The sequence below is a fragment of the Panicum virgatum genome, chromosome 4K, assembly GCF_016808335.1.
Source record: "Panicum virgatum strain AP13 chromosome 4K, P.virgatum_v5, whole genome shotgun sequence".
Lineage (NCBI taxonomy): Eukaryota > Viridiplantae > Streptophyta > Magnoliopsida > Poales > Poaceae > Panicum > Panicum virgatum.
Genome location: NC_053139.1, coordinates 25,329,913 through 25,344,752, shown reverse-complemented (window position 1 = coordinate 25,344,752; position 14,840 = coordinate 25,329,913).

The following is a 14,840-nucleotide window of genomic DNA, read 5'->3' as shown; positions in this document are numbered from 1 at the left end:
CCCGAACTCGACTCGGACAACCCAGGAAACGTGATGACTCCAAACCAAACTCTTGGTTTGGTCGAGTTCAACACAAATTCTGACTCCGAGAAGCCTTACTTTTCCAAAACTCTTGGAAAATACCTGGCTCGTCTGAAGACAATCAAACGCCCCAAGATCAAAAGCTCAATACTACTCGCTGGAGTAGATCAAGTTTCACGATCGATAGAGGGCTGCATCAAACTTGCAGAAACTGCTCTCAGCTCATCTAAGCCACAGCAGAACCCTAAAGAACTAAACCCGGGCGACATGCTCTCAGGGACCGATCGGGTAAGTTCAAAGCTTGCTAACTGCATTAAGGTAGCTGAAAGCACTCTGCAAAACAAAGAGCAGAAATCGGGAGGAGGAATCTGTGGGGGAGCTGGTGAGACAAACCCCCATCTTGTTCGGATGCGGCCGTCTATCTCCAGGATACCTCAGAGCCCTTCACCGAAACCTGCTCACACTCGAACTCCGAAACCAGTCGAGTCCAAGTTCGATCAGGACTTTGACCGCTTCATGAACTGTCTCGAGAACTTTGAACCATTTGACGATCTTGAAGAGTGTTCAGACAATTTCGAGCTGTTCATGGACGCCATGGCCAAACCAACCGAGCATGCCGACGCTTTTTGGGAACTGGCCAAGCTTAAAAAAGGAAAAGCCAAGGCCCCAGAACAATCCAGCGACTCAATCTATGACAAACCCTGGATTAAGGAGCTTGAGGGGCTAACTCCTACTCAATCATGGCTACACTGGATGAACGAGAATGCTCTCCGTGTAGAGATGGGCATACTACTCCTCGCTCATCCAAAGCATACATACTCAAAAATCGGTGGGCTAACCGACTCCGAATCCGAGTACTCCTCCGACACGTAGGAACAGCTGGACGACCTAATCCAGTATAGTAAACAAGTCGAGTCCAACTCGGCTAAGAACCTCAAGTCCGATCAGGACTCCCTCCCTAACCTGATTATATATGCAACGCCACAAGGACGGACATTGCACCTCAGGAAGGCACAAGATCCCAGCGCTTCTGCCTCACAGCTAGCGGATTTGCCTTACCAACAGAGCACTCCTTTAGACCCATCCTAAAGCAAACAAGATCAAGAAATTCAAGACCTCTGTCGTGAAATCCTCATGGTTCGTATCGCAGAAGAACCTGAGGGCGATCCCACGGAGCGTCTCAACCTCGACGACTACAATTCTGATGATTTCAACGAGTACCTTTCTGACAGCATGGAAACTACTCCTCCTACAATCATAGAAGCCCAAGTCACTACCAAGGAGGATCTACCTGCTCCTCCTCCCCCAGCAGTGACCGTCACCGTCCAACTGGACAAATAACATCCAGCAGAAGATCTCTATGAACATCGTTGCCTGCTCAACCAGAAGAGGGCGTTCAGGCTTCAGCGCCTTGTTAACACCCTACAAGAACAACAAGGCGACAACTACGACTACTCCAACTCCGACCTCCGCAGCGTGATCAACGTTGGGCGCGACGCGCGCAACATCATCATCTCAAGGAGAAAGGAACGGGAGGAAGTCGAGGCATACAGCCCTTCTTCCAACTACCGCATTCCGCCAAGGACTTCCGCTCCCTTCAAGAAGCACAAGCCGGCAACCATCAGTACCCACCCTTAGGGTAAACCACGCACCCAGCATCAAGGTGAATCGTCTCAGAGCAGAAACAGGATCAACAAAGTACTGCTATGCAAGTGCTTTATCCACCCAAAGAGCTCTCACACGATCTTCCAGTGTGACTACTCCGCAAGGCCCTTGGGGCACCTCTCCTGAAGGAGACACCACAGATAAATCTAGTCGACCTCTGCATCGACTAGTTCTACCTCGAATTTAGTCGACCATCATATCGACTAAGTTCCTTCTTCGAATAATTTTTTTCCAGTCATGTAAACCATTGCTCACGTCTAACGAGCAAGGGGTAGGTCTTAAGAGTCAGAGTCTGTCACTTTACAGCTATCGTAATTTCGACAAATCCAAACAAAGTTGATTTTTCATATATTGACTACCTGGCTCTCGCTCACACGACCAGTACCCCATCTCGAAAGCCTTGCTCGGCTCGAGCAGCTATTGAGTGGTTTTTATGGTTCATACTTGAGTGCTTTTTGGGCATTTACATCTTGGGCAACTCGACGGGGTTCGTACCTAACAGTTCTGTCCTAAAAGACACTCTAGTCCTCTGGTAGGACACCCTATTCGCCCTGCCCGAGTAGGTTTTGGATACTCCTTTGGCACCTTCATCTTGGGCAAGCCGACGGGGTTAGTACCTAACAGACTTGCCCTAAGAGTTAATCCAGTCCTTAGTTAAAAGGACACCTTACTCGCCTCGCTCGAGTAAGTTTTGGATATCTTTTTGACATTTACATCTTGGGCAACTCGACGGGGTTCGTACCTAACAGTTCTGTCTTAAAGATTACTCCAGTTCCGAGTTAAAGGGACACCTTACTCGCCTCGTTTGAGTAAGTTTTGGATATCTTTCTGACATTTATGTCTTGAGCAACCCGACGGGGTTCGTACCTAATAGTTCTTCTTAAAGATTACTCTAGTTCCTAGTTAAAGGGACACCTTACTCGCCTCGCTCGAGTAAGCTTTTGATATCCTTTCGACATTTACGTCTTGGGCAACCTGACGGGGTTCGTACCTAACAGTTCTGTCTTAAGGATTACTCCAGTCCTTGGTTAAAGGACACCCTACTCGCTGGCTCGAATAGGTCTTGGATACTCTTTCGGCACCTTCGTCTTGGACAACTCGACGGGGTTAGTACCTAACAGACTTGCCTAAGAGTTACTGTAGTCCTCAGGTAGGACACCTTACTCGCTCTACTAGAGTAAGTTTGGGATGTTTCTAGAATATTCACATCTTGGTTAACTCGACGGAGTTCAATCCTAACAGTCCTATTCTAGAAACCAATCTAGTCCATTAAAGGACATACTACTCGATACGATCGAGTAGTTTGGGCCATTTTCGTAAACAGCTGCATACTATCTGAGTAACCAAACAAGGTCTATCCTAAATGGTCAACTACGAAAATCCCTTAAGGAGCACGGGTAAGTTCATGATACTCTAAAATAAGGTGACACAAATTTCCCGCTTGCTTAGTTTACTATGGGAATCTCCGCTACGGAGTCTTTTTGCCTCGAGTACTTGACGGGTACTACTCGCTTGCTTGAGATACAAAAAGAACTCCTGTTTTCCCTTAGTACTCTAAGTAGTTGCCGAGAGCTGACTGTCCTCTTATCTATCAAGAAACCCCTTATACCTCCTAGATTCTCTAAATAAGATCTCCCCCCGATTTGGATAACAAAGTCCACAATAGCTACGCGCTAATAAAACATTTCCTTTGAAAAGGAAACCCATACTAAGCTACAGCTTTGAACACCCCCATAGTGCTATTCCCACTTGGTTAATCCCGAGGGATTCAATCCTAACCAGTCAGCACCATGGTTTCATAACCATACAGATTCGATTCTATTCGAGAATGCCTCCCGTGGCACTTACGGATACAATGCATCGTACCTACTGTTATAACTGAGTGGGCACGATGTCGCCTACACTCAGGACTCTCGAGTGTAGCTACCGACACAACAAAGGACTCCATAATCCTACCTCCAAGTACTTAACATTACACAAATATCTAACATTTGTTTAAAGTACTTCTGGCTCACACGCCAATTCAATCACAAGACAAGCTTAAGGAGACTCTGCCCTACTCAAGGCTTCTACAATCTGATCAGCCACCCCGGAGGTTTCCGCCAAATACTCACGGAACTGATCTTCCGTACAGTCAGCCTTGGCACCTTGTCCAAGGGCGTCCAGACGAGTGGTTGGCCAATAAGACTTCACCAGCCCAAGCACATGACCTACGTACTGACGAGTGATGTCAGAGACAAACCTCTCGAAGGATCCTGGCACCCTGCGAAGCCTCCCAGCCAGTGTGAGCGATTCGTCCCCATCCTCTTGTGGGATGTCCATGGCCTCCGTCACCTCCAGGGTAGCATCTCTGACTTTTCTCAGCTCCACGAGTTCTCACTACATCGTGTCTCGAGACTCTGACAAAGTCTTGAGTTGTTGCAGCATCGTCGCGGCCTCACGGTCAGAGTCCTCCTTGATCTTCTTAAGCTTCTCTATTTCATCTGCGTTGCGGTACATAAGAATCTTTAGATCCAGTACCAAGCTTTCTTGAATCTTTAAAGATTCTGCACAAGCTGTGTACTCGATAAAAAGAAAATTTTATAAACACTAAGCAGACCTACTAGTCGAGTGCATATCAAATGCTAAAGACTAACCTTTCTTTGATTGGGACAGCTTCTTCAACTTCCCCTCAAGAGCAGTCTTCTCAGACGAGAGCGTTTTAACCCTCTCTTTGAGAGCATTTAGCTTTGTCTCATCTAGAGACTGGACACTCATTCGTCCCAGTGCTTTCTACAAAACAAAAAGATTAGAATACTACTTGATCTACTCCAAAAGTACTCGAAGTATTCGACTACTTACTTCTAGCAGCTTGACAGCTAGCTCCACATTCTCTCTTGGCAAATTGCTTCCCGATGTGACCTGGGCAGCACTTGCCACCACCTCTATAACAGCCCTCTTGGGCACTTCTTCAATTTTTCCTATAGTATTCCCTGTGACTTGGGAATCTAAAGGAAGAACATGCCACTTAAATTACAATAATGGAAAATAAAAGGATACTTTTCCTACAAGGCACTACAAGCTTACCTGCAGGGGTCTCCGCAGGCTGTTTATTATCGCCTCCTTCAGGAAGCTTCTCGCCTTCTCCTTATTCCGAAAGCTTGAAGCTTCCACAACCTTCCGGGATCTCCTCGTTGGCCCTCTCAGAATGGGGTAAAGGAGAATCCAGAAGCATGGAGTCGACCATAGCCTCCGCATCAGGAGCACTCATATCGGGAGTACTCGGGGGCTTCCCCAGCTCCAGCTGAGAAGCTAAGTGGCTCTCAACTCCCACGTCCTCTCCTAGGACCGCATCTCTGCAAAGACAAAGTAGTTACAAACTACTAGATTCAAAACAGATCCTACATATACAAGTTCTAAAGAACTTACGCAGGAGCTCTTATGAGGGCAAACCCCTTGACGCCAAATTTACGGGCAGGCTTCGTGATCACGGCCAGCTTACCCGCATCGACGGTCTTATTTATATCGGAACTACTCGCTGAAGGAGTAGCCCCGATCCCACTTGACGGGTCCACTGTCGTGGAGGGGACAGTTTGTACCACCGTAGAATCATCCCCAGATGATGAGGTCTGTGGCATCTTAGCCCCGGACTTAGAAAAGCAAAAACACAAATCAAAACTTGCAAATCGACAATTAGAATGTACTCGATTGCAAATATAACTAGCTATTCACCTGTCGCTAGTAGTTTTGGAGGAGCTGCTACGCTTCCTCGCCACTGACCGAGTACTCCTCAGGCGCTCGGTCTGGGCATCAGCACTTGGAGTGGGGCTGTGCTCCCCATCACTCCTTTCTCCAGACACTTCCTCATCTGCATAATCAAGTCTAGACATCAGTACTGTTCATATGAAATCTCATATGAGCATACTAAGATTTGATTAACAGACTGAGGAAATTGGAAGAACAAAAGAGTGAATAAATGCCTGGTAGCGAAGGACTACTCTTAAAGCGATCCACGTCCTCCTACCGAAAGCAAATCCTATCAGATTTACACTATGGTAAAGTACTCGATTTCTATGAATCGACTACTCTTATCAAGTACCTGCTTCGGCGGATTCGCATCAGAAAGTGTACCAGGAACAACTGGGATTTTCTTTACATCCTTCAGAAGTCATTTTACTCGACTAAAAACTACATCATCCGAGATCTCTTCCTCCGAGAATCTTGACGGATCAGTTGTTCCCTAATATTGGAATCCGAACGATTCCCGAGCTTGCAATGGCTAGATTCTTCGCTTCATCCAATCAAACATGACTGCCTCCCCAGTCAACATATTTTGTCTCAAAATGGCAATCTGATCGAGTAGTTCAGAGATTTGACTCTCATCGACTAGTTTTTTATTCCACTCGGGCCATTGGATTGGAGGTCCGGGAGTAATGGATAGAAAACTTCTCGACTGGTTCTTGACATAGAACCACTTGGGCTTCCATTCGATTACTTTATTACTAAGGTCATAAGGGATATATACTCTATCTCTTCTTTGCCTAAGTTGGAGACCCGCGCCCCCTACTACATCTAAGACGAATCTATTGGGCTACGGTTTCAAATGAAAAAGAAAGCGAAAGAGTTCGAAATGGGGCTCGATGCCCAGAAAAGCTTCGCATAAATGCACAAAGATGGAAATATGGACAAAGAAATTTGGGGTCAGATGATGCAACTGGATCCTGTAGTAGCGCAAGAGTCCAGAAAAGAAAGAAGAGTAAGGAAACCCCAATCCTCGTTCCAAGTATGAGGTGAAAGCAACGATTTCCCCCGTATTTTCATACGGATGATCTGAATCCAAGGCAGGACGCCATTGGATAACAGATTTGGGAACTAAAAGACCCTGCGACACCAGAGAATCTAAGTCAGATTGAGAACACTTACTTGTGTTCCAACCCTCATCATGGGTTGGCTCTGCAGCCACACCCTTCCCCTTGGTCGCTTTCTTGGGGGCCATCCGGAAGTCTACGGATCGCTTCACGCGCATAAACTGGCGGAAACCCTAAGAGGAGGATGGAGAACGACAAGGAGCAAGAACTTTGGATCTGGGAGCTTGAGAACGAAAGACAGATCTAAAGCAGTAAAAACTAGTGGCGGCCGGTGAGGTAAAACCTAAGTCACCGTTTCATTTTATAATGACGGTGGCAAACATGGTAAAAACACCCAACAGGCCAACAGTCCATTACAAATCGCGGAAAAAGTGGGATTTAAAAGAGACATTCCTTTTTCTGAGATTACATTCTGGAAAAGAAAACACTCACATCCCTAGTCAACTACTCGACACAGTACAACTACTCGACATTACAACTCGAGTACTTTTTACATAACTTTACAAAACAATTCGGGTCTGCACACACACTTCTTGGCTTCCTGAGAAGCATGCTGCAGCTAGATCGACACGAGGCCGTGACTAAGTACAAACTTATTATTCCCATTTCGGGAATAAAAATATTCATATTTAGGGAGATAAGCTACAAGAGTATGGAGGCAGATTACACTAATCACCTTGCAAGTCCTCTTGTAGCATCTTGCAGAGAAAATTCTCTTTCTCCCTAAACACTTTGTGGCAAGATCAATTTTCCCCGCCAGAGATGTCAGTTCTTGGGCACCTAGACATAGGCAACCCCAAGAATGTGACACAACAAGACTCAACCCAGCGACCCCAAAATTGCCTCATTGGAAGATGCAAGGACATGATGTCCAGCATGGATCCGACAAGGGCATTAGGGATGCAGGAGGAGGCAGCGGAGACTTCTCTTGTCACTCGCAAGTTCTCTTCTAGCATCTTTTATTGGAAGGAACATACACAAATCACAGGAGGGCGAGAGCAAGAACACCAAGGAAAAGTCATAGTCGCTACACTTTGGTGCCTCTAGCAAAGGCCTCTCCCCTGACTTTTATAGCCACAAGGAGACTTGCTGAAGGAGAACCCGTGAATCAACAGTGCACGTTTCACGGATGCATTCATGACAGTATTCACGGGCGTAGTCAAAGCTACAATAATGCAGATTCTCCAAATAGTAACATCTCATGTGAGCACTGAATAAAGAGCCGTACATCCCGGGTTTTATTATTGAAATTATTTCGGGTGCAATCAGTGTGGCGGATCCAATTGTATCATTTTTCTGGGATTTTACCTGAAAAGAGGTCTTTTTGGATTTCGGAAATGATAAATCCTGCAAATAATCTGAAGGATAAAATCTGATGCCATGACTTAAATCCTTAATTCAAAATCTAAGCTCGGGGGCTACTCGCAGCAAAAGAGATTTTGATTTAAGGCTCGGGGGCTGCTGGATATAGGCATCAGAGATTTATTTTTCAAATTTTTTGGAAAATAGAGAAGGAAAGAGACTGAAGTGACACTCAGCCTGATTCTGCAATTCAACCTAAGGCTCGGGGGTTACTCCATATGGAGCGCGAGTAATTCGCGCACCATATATGATCAAGATTTCGGGGCTTGAGCACCTCACAGCCTCGAAGCAAATGGAAGTACTTGAAGGACTACTCGATGTATCTGAAGGAAGGACCAGAAGCAACCAGGAGGAGGTTCTGATTACTTGAAGAACTCGAATGCGCCCTGCCAAGTACTCGACGCCTGCAGAACTCGGCTACGAAGGGCTCGGGGGCTTGTCAGACCCGGGGTAGGGGGACTGCTTATAGACATAGAATGTTCTAGAGTAAGGGATGGCTCATGGATGTACCTTACCTCTTTTGTAACTACTCGAATAGACGTAGAACTAGCTGCAGTACAAAGGAAACTACCTGATTATGTTGTAGTAGGACTCCAACTGTACTCGGCTAGGACATTCCATGTAACCCTGTCCCCCCGGATATATAAGGGCGGGCAGGGACCCCCTCCAAACAATCATCAACACCTAAGGCAATACAAACCACACAGGACGTAGGGTATTACGTAAACTCGCGGCCCGAACCTGTCTAAATCTTTGTGTTCCTTATGCCATCGAGTTCTAGAGCAGTCGATCCGTACCTACAAACCCTACTGCTAAGGGTATCCCTGAGCAGGCTTGGCGGTAAACACCGACACCCCGAGCTCTTCGTAGCCGAGTCTTGCAGGCATCGAGTACTTGGCTGGGCGTCTTTGAGTACTTCAAGTAGTCAGAACATCCTTCTGGTTGCTTCTGGGCCTTCCTTCAGATACGTCAAGTAGTCCTTCAAGTACTTCCAGTTGCTTCGAGGCTGTGAGGTGCTCAAGCCCCGAAATCTTGATCATATATGGTGCGCGAAGTACTCGTGCTCCATATGGAGTAGCCCCCAAGTCTTAGGTTGAATCGCAGAATCAGGCTGAGGGTCACTTCATTCTTTTACCTTCATTATTTTCCAAAAAAAATTGAAAAATAAGTCTCTGATGTACATATCCCGCAGCCCCCGAGTCTTAAATCAAAATTCCTTATACTACGGGTAGCCCCCAAGCAAAGATTTGGAATTAAGGATTTAAGACGTGGCATCCAATTTTATTCTTCAGAATATTTGCAGGATTCATCAGATCCAGTATCCGAAAAGACCTCTTTTTCGGGTATAACATCCCAGAAAAATGATGCAATTGGATACGCCACACTGATTGCACCCGAAATAACTTCAGAAATAAAACCCAAGATGTACGGCTCTTTACTGTGTGCTCATGTGGGACTTTACTGCATGGAGGATCTGCATTATTGCATCCTTGAATGCGTTCGTGGACGCTGCCACTGTAGCGTCATGAGCTGTCCTCTAGTAAGGTCTCTTGTGGCTATAAAAGGTGGGAAGAGGCCTTTGCTAGAAGCACCAACGTTTAGAAGCCATGGCTTATCTTTGGTGTTCTTGCTCTCGCCCTCCTGAAGTTTGTGTAGTTCTTTCCAACAAAAGATGCTAGAAGAGAACTTGCGAGTGACAAGAGAAGTTCCTGCTACCTCATCTTACAACCCTGCTTCTCTTGACGGATCCATGCTGGAGGCAGGTTCTCTGTCGATGGGTTGAGTCTTGTTGTGTCACATCCTTGGGGTTGCCTGTTTCTGGGTTCCCAAGAACTGACATCTCTGGTAAGGAGACATAATCTTGTCACAATGTATTCAGGGAGAATGAGAAATTTCTCCGCAAGATGCTACAAGACGACTTGCGAGGTGATTGCTGTAATCTGCCTCCAAACTCTTGAAACTTTTCTCCCAGAATACGAGTATCATTATTCCCTTGATGGGAATAACAAGTTTGTACTTTGTCATGGCCTTGGGCCGATCTAGCTGCAACAAGTGTCAACTAGAAGCTCCAAGAGATCCAGGTGGTGTGCATGCACGTCTGAGTCATTGTAGAGCTAGTTAGGAAAAAGGTACTCGAGTTGTAATATCAAGTAGTTGTATTGTGTCGAGTACTTTTCCTTGTTCTGAAATGTAATCCCAGTCAAGGAAAGATGAGTTGAGTAGTTGACTAAGGATTTGAGTGTTTTCTTTTTCCAGAATGTAATCCTAGAAAAAAGGAAATGTATCAGAAAATCCCATCTTTCCGCAATTCGCAATAGTCTGTTAGCCTGTTGGGTGTGTTTTTTACCATGCTGCCACCGCCATTATAAAATGAAATGGTAACTAGGTTTTTACCCCACCGGCCGCCATTCACTTTTACTGCTTAGATCTATTCTTGCCCTCAAGCCCCCTGATCTAAAGTTATTGCCCTTTCTTGCCTCCCATCCGTTCTTAGGGTTTCTATTAGTGTTCGCGCGTGAAGCGCTCTGTAGATTTCCGAATGGCTCCGAAGAAATCAAGCAAGGGAAAGGGTGTGGCTGCAGAGCCAACCCATGAGGAAGGCTGGGAATCAAGTAAGTGTTCCAAATCCGACTTAGAATTCCTAGTTAAGCAGGGCTTTTTGCCATCAAAATCAGTAATCCAATGGCGTTCAACACTTGGTGATGCCCGTCCGTATGAAAATACGGGCGAGATTATTGGATTTCTTCCGTATTTTGAGCGAGGGTTGGGTCTTCCCTGCTCTAATTTTGTTTCTGTCCTCCTGTATTATTATGGGATCCAGCTTCATCATCTTACCCCCAATTCTTTTGTTCATATATTTGTCTTCGTACATTTGTGCGAAGCTTTTCTGGGCATCGAGCCCCATTTCGTCCTTTTCTGTCACCTTTTTCATCTTAAGACCCAGCCAAGTTTAGCTAGACTAAATGTAGTTGGTGGGGCAGGGATTTAACTGCGACAGAGGATGGATATGTGAGACCCGGGGCAGCGGGACTGCTTATAGGCATAGAATGTTCTAGAGTAAGGGATAGCTCATGGATGTACCTTACTTCTCTTGTAAACTATCTGAATAGTCGGAGAACTAGCTGCAGTACAATGGAAACTACCTGATCTTGTTGTAGTAGGACTCCAACTGTACTTGGCTATGACTTTCCATGTAACCCTGTTCCCCCGAATATATAAGGGCGGGCAAGGACCCCCTCCAAACGATCAACACCTAAGGCAATACAAACAACCACACAGGATGTAGGGTATTACGCAACTCGCCACCCGAACCTGTCTAAATCTTTGTGTTCCTTGCACCATGGAGTTCCAGAGAAGTCAATCCCTACCTACAAACCTTAGTGCTAAGGGTATCCCTGGGCAGGCTTGGCGGTAAACACCGACAGCTGGCGCGCCAGGTAGGGGACTCGGCGAGGTCCTCGGCGAGTTCGATGGCCACTTTCGCTTTCAGCACCATGACGCCTCCTCAAGGCGCCACCTTCGTCTTCAGCTCATGGGTCTACGTCGCCAATGGTTCGGGTGGCTTTGACAGCCACCAAACCAATTCGCCCACACTGAAGGCAGCCACGCTGGAAAGTCTCAGCAAGCTTGCCGGATCAGATGATCATGGCATCATGCTGCTTCCTGGCTTCGCCAAGGAGATCGAGATGAAACTCGAAGACAACTCGGGTTCTACTCGGACTCAGATTGATCTCAAACCAATTTTTACTCAGATTGGGACTCCTCTTGCTCAAACTCTCTTTGGGTTACACAATTCATCATCTACTTACAAACAGATGATCAGATCCATCTATGAAAATAGCCTGGATCATCTCCTCTGCGTCGAAAACCACTCAGTCACCGCTAGCCGTGAGGCACCCGTTTTCGACGTATACCCAGATCCAGTCGAGTCATCTCAAGATGGCCTGGATTTCATCACCAATAAATCGGCAAAAATCCAACTCGAGTCCTGCCAAAGTCATACAATCGCAGAACTACTCAACAACCTTTGGGAAGTTGCCAGCATTGACGATCTTCCGTTTCAACACGGTACTCCCCTCGTAACCGAGAGGGAAATTGGATCCGGAGGAACTGTCCTAGCTGATTACGAGTCAGACCTAGAAAGCTTCTCTCCTGAACGTTTTGTTCCGGTGATTATCCAACAACCTGGAGGTGCTCCTAGTCAGCATGATCCAAACGAAGCCTTGGATCAGATTTTAGAAGACAACCTGACCCAAGACTCTCCGCAAGATGAAGATGAAGCTACTCGCACAGCTCGCAGGATAAAAAATCAACGTAAAGGAGAACGCATGGTTCAAGATGCCGAAAGAGCTCGCCTTCTCCCGCGTAACCTCAATAACAAATTCAACAATGTTGCGGACCCAGTTTTCAGAGCCCCAATCGCCGCAATGACAGAAGCAACCCTGCGGCTCATGCAGATGCCTCAAAACCTAGAGATGGAATGTGTCATACACCTTGCCAAGAACACTGTTGAACAACTCGAGAGACAAAACCCCTTGTCCTCGCTTCATGGCACCCGATCGAGAGCCATCGCAACAACTGGAGCAGCAAAACCAAAGAAACCAGGAGGATTAGGAATGTAACACCCTAATTTAAATTCCAATGTTTAATAATAAATTTAATTGGTTTATTTAATTTTCTAGGATTTAATTTGCTTAGCCTTGCATTTATAATTTATTTTTGCTTCATAAAGTAATTAAAATTTATCTTAGGTTCAACTTGTTTGTGCATTCATGCTGGTGCATAATTTATTTTTGATTGAGTGTGGTTTGAATTCAAATTCAAATTTGAATTCAAATAAGTTTAGTTTGGTTTGAATTAGAAATAGAAAAGGAAAGGAAATAGAAGAAGAAAAAGAGAAGAACCAATCCAGCCCAAAAACCCCAAACCAGTCCGGCCCAACCCCTTCCACGCGGGCCCAGCTTTCCCTCTCCCTCTCCTTTCCCCGTGGCCCAGTAGCCCAGCCCGCTCACCCCTCTCCTTTTCCCAGCGCTCGGCCCATGGAGGGCAGTAGCCCAGCGCCACTCTCCCCGCGGCCCGCTCCCCACCTCGGCCCAGCTAGCACCCGCGCGCCCCGCAGCTCAGCGACCCAGCGCTTCTCCCCGCGGATGCAATAGCTGCGCCTCCCTCCCAGCTGCTGACAAAGTGCCCCACCCGCTAGAGCCTGCGCACGCGCTCCCTCAGCAAACCAGGTCACTGCCATCCCGCCCCCCTCTCTCAGTCTCCAAGCGCGCGCGCCCTGCCCCGCTGACGAGCCGACCCAGCAGCACACGCAGCCCATGTGCCAGGCACCAGCAGCGCGCAACGCACGTGTCCAGCATGCTCAGGCCCACTAGTCAGCGCTCTCCTTCCTCCTTTCCTTTCTTCCCCGAGCGGACCTCGCACCCGAGATCATCGGCGAGATCGTGGGATCCCCTCCCCACTGCTCCACGCCGAGATCACCGCCCTGCTCCCTTTAAACCATCCCGTGACGCCCCTGGGCACGCACCTTCCCTCTGAACGCGACCCAAAGCCGAACACCGCTGCTCTCGCAAAGCCCCGCCATGCCGGAACTCTGCGCCTCCGTGCTTCTGCCGCTGCACTACCTCCCGAGCCACCACAAGCCCTGCAAGAGTTTTGCCGTGCGTCCAGGAGCCCATTTGCGCACTCCTTCCCCGGCTCTGAGCCCTGTAACACAGGGAATTCCTTCTCCGCAGCACCACCGGCAAGTCCCTGCGCCGCTGAAATTACTGGCCGCCGGCGATCCCTAGACCTTCCTCACCCCCGCTGCACCTCCGCAGGACTTCAATGAGTCGATCCGTGGAGTCCAGCAGCTCGGGGAGCCTCTACAGCGGCCACCTCCACGAGCTCTGCGTCGACCTTGCCGCCAGAAGGAACCGCCGCCGCTCGACGTCTCTCATTGTCGCCGTTCCAGGAAGTTCCCAGTTCGAGCTCTACACATCCCGCGATCAGCCCGCGCTGTCGCAGCTCTCCCCAGTGCCCTAGGTGAGATCCCCATGCCGAGAGCTTTCTGTTTTGCCGCTTCCGGGCATTTTCCGTGGAGTGTAGATCGATCTCGGGTTGTAGCATAGAGCCTCTGTAGGTGCATTCATGGAGTATGCGCCTGTTCATCACGTTCTGATGACCAGAGGTAGAAGAAGCAGTATGAGCCCTTGGATCTGAAATCTATGGTCCATAATAGATGTGTTTCATACCCCTTCGTGTGGACCTGGCTCACCGTAGACTGTAGTTATAGCTCTCTGGTCCATAGATTCCGTAGACCGAGTTCACAGCACAGTACACAACCATATCCCCACGTGAAGGCTGCTGTACACATGCCACTTTTGCGTTTAAGTCCCTCGGTTTCTTGGGAATCAACCCGCGGTCCAGACTTGCTATTTTTGCACGTTAGACCCTAGAACTAAGGTTTAATTATGTTTTAGTCCCTGGTTTTTGCAGAAAACCCCCAGAAACTCTATTTTTCTTATAGTTAAGCCCTTGTACCTTGTTTTAGGCCTAGTTTTTGCGTTTTAGCTCCGTTTTAGGCATTCTTTATGTCCACGCGATCGTTGTAACGCGTAGAATAGTTCTAGCCTAGTTTTGTTTGTTGTTTTTATGTATTGATGTACTGTTTCTTAGCTTTTGTTAGTGTTTGCTTGTATGCTTATTGTGTGCCTTGCTTTTGGCCATGTGTTCGTAAGTAGACGTTGAGCTACCGGAGGAGACTCAGTACCAGTACCAGGAGCCATCTTCTGAGCAGTTTGAGCAGCAGGAACAGTTTGAGGAAGGCAAGTATAACATGAACACCACCTATCACTTTAAATACATTTTTATACTGCATTTTAATACTGTATGCCTATAAGGATTTCCTAGCCACTTTATATCCTTTGTGTATATCCTTTGGGTTGCATTTTGGTTAGTTGTGCT